The following is a 12,260-nucleotide window of genomic DNA, read 5'->3' as shown; positions in this document are numbered from 1 at the left end:
TGCTTAACTGCTAGGCATTGTGTTTAAATTCCTGACATACTTCATCATAACTGGGATTCATTCTCACTCCTCTAGGGCACAAAAGATCCTTATCTATTTCCCCAGGCACGCTCGGCAGGACATTGGCGAAAGGACAAAAGCATAAATGGGAAAAAATTGTAGAGTGCGAGAAAATATGTTGCATACTTTTATGCTAATGCAAAATATGTCAATGTCAAATGTAACGTATACGCACCGTCGGCCGAGCAATTCATCATTAAAATCCCCATCACATGACCGCCATGACCCATTTTTCACCCAAGGGCGAGTCCCAGGACTTTCGAGACAACAGCCAAGCAAAAGATGGCCCAGTTGGCCATCGAAAATTGTCTTAAAGTCAAGGTGCGGTCCATTCCCAAAGTCACGCCATGCAAAAGTGCCTAGGCATTTTCCTTCGCTGGTCCCTTCTCGACAAAATCGCCTGTAAAACTAGTTAAATATGCCCCTACGGCTATTTTCGAGATATTCGTTCCATTCGGCTCGGACTTCAAAGGTGACCCAAACTCGATTTGGGCTGGGCCACCTAAAAATTGAGTGAAAGCCACTCGGCACATTAGGGAAATGTGGAAACTTTGCTTTTTTCGTCCCCTATTTTTCTTCCTTCCTCTTGAATTCATCGGTGTGGCCGTGGAAGTGTGCGTGTGCGCACGTGTGTATTAGTGCACAGAGACAAAATATTGCTACTGAAGGTTATTATGTTGAGAAGAAAACTTATTGGAAACTTAACTTAAACTTAAAACTACTTTAAAAAACTTCAAAGTACTTAAAAATATTTTTTCTTTTGAATGTCGTAAGATCCATAATTTGTCATAAAGATTACACAAAATCAGGATTTGTTATTAAACTAAACACATTTTTTGGTGTGCATGTATTGTAATAGCTTTTGTATTAGTGTCAAAACACGTAAATTGTTGCATGGCGCTTTGTTGCTTTTTCCCCTGCCTCTACCTACCTACCTACCTCCCTCCCCTCTCCAGCCAACGAAATTGAGTGCGTGTGCGATTATGAAAGCGGTCGAATGAGGGGCGGTGGGCGATTGGGGGGGGAACAGCGAATGGATGAGGGGTGTGGCAGTGGGTGCGGCCGTGCGAATATGTTGTTCATTATAATCTGCTCATGTTGCTATTTTAGCTGTTTGTTGTTATTGCTTATGTCCTTGTTGGCAGTTGACAGTCCCTCAGTCCTTTGGCCCCTCGATTCGGAATTCCTATGTCCTATCCGTTCCTATGTCCGTTCCGTTCTCGATGTTGTTCACATTGCCGCTGGTAATGCCGTTGTTGTTGTATCTGCCATTGTGGTTATTTTCATTGCTTTGCATTATTGTTGCTTTGCCGTGCTTGGGTTGTTATTATCCTTGTTGTTGTTGTCGCTTGTGTGTTTTCAACAAATACATAATTTTGTGGACATAAAATTGTCACATGTCGTTGAATTTTGATTTGATTTTATGCGTGCAAATTTATGCATGCGTTTACGGGCTGCTTCGATCGCTCCGGGGCGGCAATTTCGGTGTCTGGGGAACAGTATGCGTCCTCCAGTGTGTGTTTAGCTGCACGCACATGACGCAAACACACGGACACACGAACGGACAAACGTACGGACAAACGTACGGACAAACAAACGGACAGAGAGGCAAACAGGCTGTTTGCCTGTTGGAATTTGACTACGCTTTTTATGACTTTTTATCGCAAAAAATAGGCTGGCAAACAAATATAAATGTATTCGCAAATTGCCACATATCTATGGACCAGTAATAACTCCTGTTGTGCGTTTGCATGCAGTTTTATTCTGGTTGTTCTGGAATTTTCGCATTTGGCTTTCATGGCAATTGTGCTGTAAATTTACACAATGATTTATATTTGATATTTTAATTGCTATTGTTTATTGTGTCATTATTCTAACACTTCCGATTGCGGTTGATTAAATTTATTTGGGCTTAGATAAAACTCCGAATGGACAGAGAGTGGTCTGGGGGTCTAACCGCATTGGTTTTTGTGGACAGAGCCGAGCTTTGCGCATAATTTATGCAGCTCAACAAAGAGCATAATAGATATGGCTTATAATTGTCGGCCAGATTAACACTGACGCCAAAAAGTTGGCCGACACAGATATTATTCAATGCGGCAACCGCAGCAATTTCACAATCAGTTTTTGTGTAAAATGCCATCGATCGGCATTTCCTATGAAGCAAGTTATTTTCTAAAACTTAAACATAATTAGAGACTCTTTAGTGCATTTTTACTTTGTAGTTTATTTGTTTGGCTCCTCAATTGCATTACTATCTTACTTTGCACTTAAATACGATATTTATATAAATTTATTTAAAGCAAGCCCCAGCTACAATTTCCGTTAGCTTAAGATACATAAATTGCCGTTCATTTTTTTTGGAGATTTAAAGCCGGAAACAAAAGAACAGCTTAAGAAGCAAGTTGGCCATACAATTCATTAAATTTTCACAGAGTCTGTCTAGCATTTATACTTTATTAATTTAGGTTCTTTGCTTAATCCTTGAAAAGTCTCCCAATCGACCTTAGTAAGATTAAGAAGTGGGCACACAAAAAGCTTAGATTTTGCCAGCAATTATTAAAATTAAATAATCCTTCTTGAGACAGTTTTCGTATCGTCGGCAGTGTAGTGTCATGGGCGCTAACGCATTTAATGCCCATATTTGACTTTGGCAATCACAAAAGCGTCGATTGGCTTAAGCTGTCGTCGTGGTTGGAAATGGATGACTGCTCTGATTTTGGCTTTATGTATCCGGCTATTGCGTATACGCCACAGTGGCTCAATGCCAAGTGGATGGTCGATCGACCGCAAAAGCACGTCGCTTTCAATGGCAATCGTTTTATTGCCTCGTTTGGAAGGAGAGCGCAAAAATTAAATCATACAAATTATTCAAAACGACGGGGCAGGCCCAACAAATTGAATTCACATTTCGGTCTTTCTTTCACTTTTGCACAAAAAAGGGTTGCCAGCGATACAAGACAATTTCACCGTTGCCTGGCAAAAAGGTAAGTCGTCCAAGAGTCCACTGCTTGCCGACTTATGTAAGCCTTTTTACGAGCCAAACTCGTGCCATTTCTGGCTTTCTGGCCATATGGTGGAGCATTGGAGTTCTGGCCAGCTTCGCTTGGGCTTGGGTCCGGTCCCCAGTTCTCAGTGGGATATAGATTCGATTGTTGGCTGAACGGCGAACTCCGGCCAACAGGCTGTTCTTCTCTTTTTTTTTTTTGGTTTTTTTCTCCGTTTTTGTCCATAATAAATTCAGGCCATATAAAGGTGGCACCAGCTGGCCAGCGGGCCAACAAATAAAAAGGCTACAAAGAATACTCAACTAGAACAAAATAAGCAAGTAAAGATTCATTGGATGTTGAGAACTGAAATGTACCCAATGGCATCGATTTATTTACATATGTAGTTATGAAACTTTTTGTATAACGTTTCTTAGATTTCAAATCTAGCAACTAAAAGGCTATAGAAATATTAAATTTTTCAACAAAAGAAGTGGGTCTAGTCATCCAACTGAGTTAGTTGATGTCTTCATTAGATGTTTGTCCAAATCCGAGACACATGTCTTAATTTCTTGTTGGTACTCAGTGACCAAGAAGTCAATATGCCCTTGTGCCCAATGAGTAAGATGGCGCAAAAACCTATAGAAACTGAATTGGGAAAGGCAAGAAAAGCAAAATTCACAAAATTCAATTAAAGTTAAACTAAACAAGCTTCGAACAAATGCGTTTAGCCCTGTCCATTTCGGGGAGGAGCAACGGCAACAGGAAGGCAGGAAAACAGGGAAACAGGAAGCTTTGCCGCTTGTCAAAGGAGCGGTAACTGGACGTTTGCTCCATCGGCTGCATGTGGATGTTTTGTAGTGGATGTGGATGAGGATGTGGATGTGGATGGGAGGCGCTGGGATGGATGGATGAATGGTCGACGGATGGTGCGATGGGCGGACAGACGGAGACGATATAGATGGATGGCCGTGCGTATGGGCTAGTCTTTTGGTTAGTTGACCCAATAGATGGATGGACGGATGGATGGATGACTGCGTCGCTGATGCTCCTCCAATCCTCCGTTTCTCCGTTCCTCCACTGACGCCTCTGTGCTACGCTGCTCGTCTGGCTGCCAACAGGAAACGGAAGCTGCTAAAACAAACGCTGTGTTTAGTTTGTTCGGCCATCCGGCGCGTCGTGCTTTTCTATTTGTATTTGTATTTATTTGCCGCTCTTTTCTATATTTTTTTTTTTAACTTGCCTCTTTGCCTCCCCGAATTTGCTGTCTCCATTGTTGTTGTTATTTTAGGCAAGAAATTCGATTTACTAGCTGATTGCTGTTAGCGCGCACAAAACAAAAAGGGAAATCACATCCTGCCGGGGTCGAATACTTAGTACCTAATGCTCTTTTCAAAAGAAGAATGGTGGAATTTTTTAAGGTAACCTTTATAAACAAAATGCTTAAAATAATATAAAATTTCCTTCGGTAGAATTCATTGCAACATTCTTGCTTGTTGCCCTAGGGTGTTATAAGTACAGTATTAAACAATTGAAACGCTTAAGATATTGTACGATTATTATCCGCCCAAAAGTATCCACCCAGCCCAAGAAACTTTTATTTTTTTTCACGATGCTGAGGCTTCCTCACAAACTTGTGCGTAAATTTAAGCGACAAGGCTAGGCGAATGGTTCATTGATTTAAAGGGCACATCGTAAATAAATAAAACGCCATAAAAGGTTCTTCCCCCCCAAAAAGCGGACACTGGACACTTCGGCATTGGCAGGCGTTTACCGAAAAAATGAACGAGGAAAAATGGATGGGAAACAGTAAGGCCTGCACAAGGGATTGCACAAATAAATAAATAGAAGCGAGACGAAGGGCGGCAGACAATTAAATTTGTACAAATTGAGTGTAGAAATGTGGCAGGCAAAAGCACAAAACACCCAGTAATAACAGCAGTCGGCCAAAAGATGCCAGTCGATAGCGCATTTTTATGGCAATTTAAAGCACTTCAGCCAGGAAATTGGAGCACAGAGAATCCAGGACGAGAACGAGGACGAGGACGAATCGGAGGACGATGGCAAGGACGATGTGCAGACAGCTGGGAAGGCAGACAGCCCATGGCAAATGATGCGCCCATTACGTGCACGTTGGTAAAATAGTTAATTTTATCGGCCGTTGGAGTAGAATATATACGAGCAAAATGTACTCACCATTCCGCCCCTCCATTGGTGGCGGACAGGCTTGACTTCATAACCAACCACATCAAATAATATGGCCTGGCCGAAAACTTACGCTCAATAAAGTAGCCCCGACTTGGTGAAACTAACTTCCATTGTACTTTGAGCGAACTGTGTGCGTGTGTGTGTGTGTGCGCTGTGTTTCTCCGGCTTTCGGCCAAGTTCAATAGATATATAAAGATATATACAGAGAAGGCCAGAGCCTGAACGAGTTTGCGAATGCAGCCAACTGAAGAGGTGCGCTCATCCGTTCATTTATTCATTCATTCAGTCATTCATTTTGAACCGTTCATTGGTTAGTCAGTCAGTTCGGCAGGCAAGGCAATCATTCAGCCAGCTTCCACGCGGCCCACTCTCGCGATTCGCTTTTCCCGCTTTTCCGCCCGCTTCCTCCGTTTCCCCACACCCATTTTCATTTCCACTTCCAATGCCAATGCTAGGCCACGTCCACGTCCACGTCGACGTCCACGGACATCCAAGTCCAGCTCTATCAGATGTCGGCCAGCAGGAGCATCATTTTCTATAGTCGCTTCTAGTATATGTGTGTATGTATATGTACACATGCACCCTGGGAAAAAGCAATGCTTAAAATTCGAAAACGATTAGAATTTAATATAAGTGCAATTGTCTCATTGTTATTTTGGGGTACTCTAAAGACAGTTTCGCATAAATTACTTGAGCTATTTCGAAAAAATAAGAGCAAATTTAAAGTTACCTTTAAAATGTTTTCAAAGAATTTTGTTTTTCGAATAATTTCCTTCTTATTCTATTTTGATTTCAACCACTGATCATTCTTTACCAATCTTAGATAATTATAGTGTCATTTAAATATAGATATGTAATTCCGTATTTAATATTAATATTTGCGAGACTCTGTAAGTATAAAAGTATGTAAAATCTTTAATTTTCAATATGAGATAGAAATTTTTCCGAGTGCAAATACGTATCACATGCGAGCATAAGCAGTCCCCAGTTAGCAATAGCGTTCGTCACTCGTTAACTGAATCGTGTTTGCCTTTCATTTCCATCTGGCAGTGCTCAGGATCCGGCACCAGGAGCTCCAGTTCCATCTCCAGTTCCGTGCTCCAACTCATCCCGCTCCTGCTCCTCATCGTGCTCGTCCCTGCGATTTTATTGTATATTGTTTCTTATGCGCTGTTTTATTTGCAACTTTGTGCGCTGAAGGAGGAGTCGTGGGTGGCTCCGGTTGCCAATGCCGGCCAAGGGATTGGCATCCAGGATCCATCCCGTCCTGCGTCCTGCCATCTTCTTCTGCTGTGATGCTCGTTCGTGCACGCGCTCTTTTGGTCGCTCCAACCGTTACAGTTTCAATTCATTTCTAGCATATTTTCATTTGAATTCATATTTTCTTAACAAAAGTTTTGTGGGTATATACATATACATACATATATATTCACAGTTCTTGCCTCCGTTTTACAGTTCCGCATTGGGACGAATGATGGGGTGCATGGAAACTTTTCATTCTCTGCATCAAATGAGGCAGAAAAAATTTATACAAAGGCAAACGTCAAGTTTGAATCACTCAAACGTAACGGACGAGAAATGAAAAAGGAAGCTGCAACAAATGTTTAAATAAATATTAAAAAGTAAAATGCTCACCAACGACGGCGATGGAGGACCGTGGCGAATAAGGTAAACGGAAAAGTTGAAGGTAGTATCCGCTCCTCTTTTTTTTTTTTTTTTTTTTTTTGGGGTTGCTGGGACATTTCACAAGGAGCAGCGAATGATGCTAATGAAATAAATCATATGGAAATATGCATAAATCAAATTTCGCCGGCGACAGCAGGAGCTTTATACCCATAGTCAAATACATGGCTATGGATACAGCTCGACATTGTGGCATTGTGTAATGGCTGCGACGAAATGAAGGAAATGATCGGTTAAAATAACAACGCATATCGATTTCCGCACAATTGCAGCGTCGACGACAATTGCGAATAAATTGCTTGATTTGCCCAAATAACCAAATAACCGAGCGCATCATCGCGCACCAAAATGGCCATAATAACGGCTCACACAATGACTCCACTCACGATTCCGTCTACCGCCCCGTATTTGCCACACAAACGTACCAGTTGTACGGCCGTATAGCCCATACACCAGTACACCGGTACTCATTGTCGCATCCTGTACAGCCATGTCGTGCGGCCTGACATGGGGCACGGCTCACACCGCCATGCCCCCCCCCCCTCACCCTAGGTCACCCCTGAAAATTCATAAGAATTGCCACAAATATTCATATATGGACTGGCGACACGCACACGGGCCAATAAACGACATGGCATACACCCAATAAACGTTCCCCCATCCACGAAAAGTGGCGCCCGGATCCGGATTCGGATCGCCGGAACCCAGAAGCGGCGTACAATTGCACGGAAGTGTCATCGCCAAGTGTCGTCGAGGCAATAGGCATGTTGTCAGGCCAACTTCAGTCAGTCATTCACTCAGTCAGTCAGCTCGTCATTCAGTCATTCCGTCATTTCGTCATTCCGTCATCCCGTCACTCCGACACTCAGGATCTGAGGCGACCCATCGACGTTGTCGTCGTGCTGCACAATGGCAATAATAATCAAATTGGAAATATTTCCATCACCTTCAATTTGGCTCACAACCCTGCGGTGTTTGCAAATTACACGATAGGACGTATAATTTGAAGACTGCATATTTTTACAGTTTTCCTTTAATGGATTGCATAAATTAGATTTTATTGCAGGCAATATCATCATAATTGATAAATGATGGCTAAATTTGTGTAGACAAATGGAATTAAACAAAGTCGATATCAGAAACATGAAATAATTTCAAGAAAAACGTTTACTAATGTGGCAAAAACATTTGAACTTGTCTTAAAACATGTCCAGCATTCTCAAATTTTAAATCATCATTATAACTTAAATACTTTTTAATTTCTTTTAATTTGCATTGAAATATTTTATATTAAATATTTAAAATAATAATTAAATGAAATACCATTAATTAATCACATTTTTTCTGCCAATTCATTTGAAAAACTCAAAACTATTTCCTCAATTGACTATTAAATTGAATTGTTTACAAAACAATGCCACGCAGAATGTGTGGTTACTGTTTGAAGTTCAACAAAAGCATCTTAATAGAATTATTTTTGCTCTAAAAGGCTGGCTGTGTTCATCGTCGCATCAAAAGGATTCCATACCATTTAAACAGGACATTGTGCTTAATTTGAAGAGTAAGTATTTGGTTGATAGTCTTTTGACTCGAAACTATGTGTTTGTTATGTCAATGAAGAAGACAATTAGCTAATTTATAAATTCATAAACTTCACTTGAAAGAAATCGAAATGAAATTAGTCTGATGCTTCGTCTATGGTTATTTCCCATTATGGCATCAAAAGGATTCCATTCCCATTGTACAGCCTATGGCACATTTAATTTGAATATTCTTCTACACATTTTGGCCCGACACCCTTGGCCAATTTGCGCAAACACGGCCAAGAACAAGTACGCCATGATATGTGTGCACAGTCGAAAAATATTCGCATACCATACATGGCGTATGGGTAATGTATAGGTTTCGCACACAGCCATGTTTGTTTGCATGTATTTTTGCGGTATATTGACATTTTTGGGCGTAACACCCAAAAATAAGCCAAAAAAAAAGCAAGCAGCCAATGCAAAATAAAGTAAAAATTAAAAAAAAAAAGAAAAAACGAACCGAAACGCCAAACACTCTCACAGCAAATTCGAGACGCGTCACACATTGTAAAATCCTGCGGCATCGGTGTCCTTGAACGTGTCGCTGCCACGGGCGTGTCCTGTTCCTCCCTTTTATGCCCCACCCTCTTTTCATCCTGCAACGACTCCGTCGGTGGCTGCGACTCCGGCTTTTTTGGCAGCCAGCTTAGCGGCCGCAGCAAAGCCGCAAAACGTCGACGTTCCTCTGGCAGCGTCACGCTTTTCTGCCTGCCACAGACTGTCGCCCGTTTGGGGAAACTTTCTGCGGCAGGCATGCTTTTAATATTGCAATTGGGTTAGCTTAGCTCTGGCCCCAGAGCGCAAAAATATGAAACGAGGGGCGACCTCCAAGCTACAACCTCCTGGTTTTTGCGACTCCAACCGTCGTTCTCCATCTACCAGCAACCTCAGCTCAAAAGCCGATCCCGAAAAAGGGGGGAGCCAAACAATTGGAATTTCATCCGTTGGCATTGAAACCCACTTGCAGCTGCAGAGAGAAAAAACCAATATCAGAAATGAAAGAGCAATCTACGTTGCTCGGCCAATATTTTCTTATCAATAGTGTACACATGTGTCCGATTCCGAAACGGTATTTGAAAGTAACCATTGTATGAAATACTTACTGAAATTAATAGTAATTTTCTTGGCTTGTGCTCACTAGTTGCTTGATTAGAAAGTCGGGCTGTCCTTGGAACGTTGTGTAATTGCTTTAATTAAGTGTTTTTTGTACCAGTTGAGTTGGGTATGGTATTTATGACTCGACAAGAACATATTTTCTCTGTCTGTGCTCGATCCAAGACCTCCTAGAATTGGGTCCTTGCCTTTGCTCTTCGGTTGGCTTTTGAAGTCGCAGCCAAAATGTCTGACATACAGGATAATGACGCGTTGTCAACCTTTTCGCTGGCAGCGGCTGTGAATTTATGTATTTATCGTCACCATCAATGATGTTGTTGCTGCGGCTTTTGTTGCACGCCCAGCACTGAGCCGCCAAGGACACCGAAAGGACGCAAAGGACGAGGTCCTCACCAAAAGGTTCATATCACCTTGAGTGTTTCGTATCTCGAGACTCTGACTGACTGTCACACGCTTAGCTGGCGTGCTTATATATGGATATGACACAGCCCGCCCGGCTCGATTTGGCCAGACATACCCAGATGCCCTCTCCGCCGATTTTGGACATATTTCCAACCCTCACGACGCGTCGAAATCTATGTAAGCGGTTATGCAAATATACAAATGTGTTACAAATAATAAAAGCGGCGTAGTAAAGGGTTAAAAAGTACTAATGAATTGGTTTGATGATTTCATAATTTATACATTACAATGTGAGTTATATCTAAACAATTGTCATTGTTTCTTTAATGTGCAAAAAAAACATAACACACCAAATGTGTGCAATTATTTTGTTGAGAGATTTGAAGCTCTTATACAAAATATTTTGCAAGGCAAAACAAATTGTACAGAAAATGGTGACTGCTAGAAAATTCAAGGAACAATTGATAAGCTTTAAAGGGAAATATCCTCGTAACTGCTGCTATTATTTTGAACGCAGCTGTGTGGGAGTTTGAGTGTGCGATTTTAATGTGGGACCGAAAAACGTTCGTTGATTTATTATGGCATGTGGCGTAGATTTCGTTTGTGATAAATATGCTTTCAAATTAATAACGCTCCGCTCATGAATAATTGGAGGCGAGTCCACGCGTGACATTTGTTGTTTAGCCGGGATGCAACAAAGCCAACAACACAGCCCGAATACGGCAACAGTCAAATATTGAAAGCTCAGGCATGCCATCATGTATTAAATTGGTCTGGCTGCCATGTGAGTGTGTGGGTATGTGAGTGTTTGTGCTGCGACCAGGTGTATGCGGCTTACTTAGCCTAAATCCAACTAGACACACACACACACGCGGATAACACCACACACACACAGAGATAGAGAACCACAGAGACAGGACATCCCGAGCATAACAAACATTTTTGCGCTGACTGTAAATAAACAAAAGCCAAAAAGTACAATGGCGGGAAATCCTGATGCGAATGTTCGAATATGGCAAACAGTTAGCGTCGCAGGACCTGCAGTCCTGCAATCCTGCCGACCAGGCTAGTGACTCCTGGCTAACGGTTGTAGGCCATATCCCCTCGCCCCACCCGCAGTGCCGCATTATTTATGCATTTCCATGGTCAACATATGTAGTATGTATGAAAGGACGGCATTGTTGTAGTGTAATGTAGGTAGTGTGTGCGAGTCGTTAGGTAGCTACCAAGTAGTTAGTCCTCTCCCCACATATCCCCTCTTCTTCCCTGCTCTCTCTCTCAGTTTTCCTAGCTTTCCCTGCTTTCCTCCCCACTATTTTCCCCATTTTCCCATTCGAATGGGCTGCGGTTGTTGGCTGCGCCTAACATTTGTTGTAACTACCAGTGCATGGCATTGTTAGCGGTAAATTGCACTCATCTATATGTACTATTGGCCCCAAACTCCACTCTCGATGTTCTGGCCATCACTGAGAATAAAGTGCCGATGAAATTGGTCAGCAATTAAGGCAGTTTTCCAACCCAAAATCATTTGCATGCGTCTATTCAATATGAAGTTAAACCTTAAAAAATACTTACGGTTTAAGAACTTTGTTGGTTAATGAATGATATATGAGAGCCAACATTAAATGTAATGTTATTTAATCTCATATAAATATATAATATATTCTTTTATTTATGCATTAAATATACTGAGTCATGATGTTGCATTAAAGCACTAAAAAGTTCCCAGATGCAGCCAAAAACAAGTGTTAATAAAATATTTCTTGATATAATCGAAGATATTAATCAGAATTCATGCTAGTAGATATGTTCATAACTATAACTCTGTAAAAAGGCGAATGACCAAGCAATTTTTGTCTGATTTGTGCACTTGTTTTTTTTTTGCCGTGTGCCTGGTGGAACTCTCAAAATATCAGTGGAATAACAGCAAATAGTCCGCTTTGAGCATGCGACACTGTCAGCCGCAGCAGCAGCAGCAGTGGAGCACCAATACCGGCGGCAGTTGCAGCGGCAAAAGCAGACGTTGCCTGCCAGCCAGCTAGCTAGCTAGCCAGCCGGCAGGCAATTCATTTTGTTACCTGGGAAAAATTGCATGGCATGGCCATGGCATACCGTCCGACTGCAGGACTCTCTAGGATTGCGAGTGCAATTCGGGGCTGGATGAGAGAAGGCGGAGCGGGGCGGGGCGGGGCGGTAGCAAACTGGAACTGGGGGGCCTCTA

The 12,260-nt window shown here is 42.0% G+C and overlaps 1 long non-coding RNA gene across 1 annotated transcript; it reads right to left on the bottom strand.

Annotated features, from left to right (window-relative positions):
• Positions 1–800: 800 nt before the first annotated feature.
• lncRNA:CR43848 (long non-coding RNA:CR43848) lies at positions 801–1,455 on the bottom strand. Its single transcript, NR_074009.1, has one exon. It is a non-coding gene; the product is annotated as a long non-coding RNA:CR43848 (long non-coding RNA).
• Between the last annotated feature and the right edge of the window lie 10,805 nt (positions 1,456–12,260).

Source organism: Drosophila melanogaster, chromosome 3R (assembly GCF_000001215.4).
Source record: "Drosophila melanogaster chromosome 3R".
NCBI lineage: Eukaryota > Metazoa > Arthropoda > Insecta > Diptera > Drosophilidae > Drosophila > Drosophila melanogaster.
This window is presented reverse-complemented; position numbering and strand designations above follow the sequence as displayed.